The sequence below is a fragment of the Aplysia californica genome, unplaced genomic scaffold (genome assembly GCF_000002075.1).
Source record: "Aplysia californica isolate F4 #8 unplaced genomic scaffold, AplCal3.0 scaffold00079, whole genome shotgun sequence".
NCBI lineage: Eukaryota > Metazoa > Mollusca > Gastropoda > Aplysiida > Aplysiidae > Aplysia > Aplysia californica.
In genome coordinates this window covers 656,982-658,333 of record NW_004797349.1, presented here as the reverse complement: position 1 = coordinate 658,333, position 1,352 = coordinate 656,982, and positions in this window count along the sequence as shown.

Here is a 1,352-nt window from a genome sequence, read left to right as displayed (position 1 = left end):
CTCTCTCTCACTCTCTCTCTCTTCCGACCGCTTTTTCTTCACACTAGTCACACCAGTGATAAGTCCCAGAGCAGCAGGATTCGCCCACACCTGTTTCTCCTGTGTTTAGTTTCACGGCTGGAGATTAGTCCACGAGTAGCCTTATTTTGCTTAGGCATTGAATTTGTTCCCTTCGGCACATGAAGGAGAACCCCACTTATGACAGTACAACACAATGAGAATACTTATGCTTTGATGTACCAAACTGATAATTCGGGAATGCCACGTCTTTACTGTTTTTATTTCTTACTCCCTCCTCCTTTCCTCTAAATAACAAAAAAGCTCATCTTCAAAAAGACTTGTTTCCGAATCAAAATCTAACCAACTAAGGCAAAAGTGTTGGATCGATTTGCCGTTATCGTTCCGCTGTTACGATTCATTTAAAAAACCTCACAAAACCAAAATTCTAGAGCCCGCACATAGTAGCAGTAGTACATGTAAAGAAAGGAAAACTTACGTTGTCTGATAATCATGATTCATAATTTAAGTTCCCGTGCGTGCACACAAAATAACAATACTTTGCGGCAGTATTCCGGTTTCGACTTTGACTCCTGAAATCAATTGAGTGAGTTGATCCAATTTGTAACTGTATTTTTATGAGCAGCAGCGATGTACAAGGATGACCAAGGATACAACTGAGCTGTTCATGATACATAAATAGGCTGTTGCATCAACGAAATATAGAAACAAGAACTTTCGGTACCACGAAAGCCAAGCGGATCAAAAGCTAAGTCTGTAATGTCATTCAACTCGACACCAGCCAATGACTGCATCCACACCAACAACACTAGCCCTCTACTTGTCTGACAAGGGTCTTCGAGTCCGTCGTCTACTTATGCCACTCAAAACACACGTGGGACTGTCTCCAATACCGCCTTAGGCCGGTCAACACCACGCTCCTTACTCTCTTCCAGCTGGGGTCATATATAGAGAAGACTTAATCAAACTTTGATTCAAGCGTTTTGCACTTTGGGATGCCGTTTGGTTAGCCAGTTGTATAAGCCTAGTTAGGTGCCAGTTCGCTTTGCAAGAGTTTTCTTTTATCGTTATTAATCGATCCGTGATCTTATGAATGTCTGCTTATGTGATAGTGCTAATATAAAGAGCGGATATTATTATACGCACGTGTTTTGTGTTGAAATGAAGGTATTGCAAAGCGTCAAGAGCTGAATTGTACGGAAGTGGGCGTTCTAGAAAGTGTTATCATCATAATCGGAACTCCATTCCTCCGCGTGTGATTTCATCTCTCTCTCTCTCTCTCTATCTATCTCTCTCTCTCTCTCTCTCTCTCTCTCTCTCTCTTTCTCTCTCTT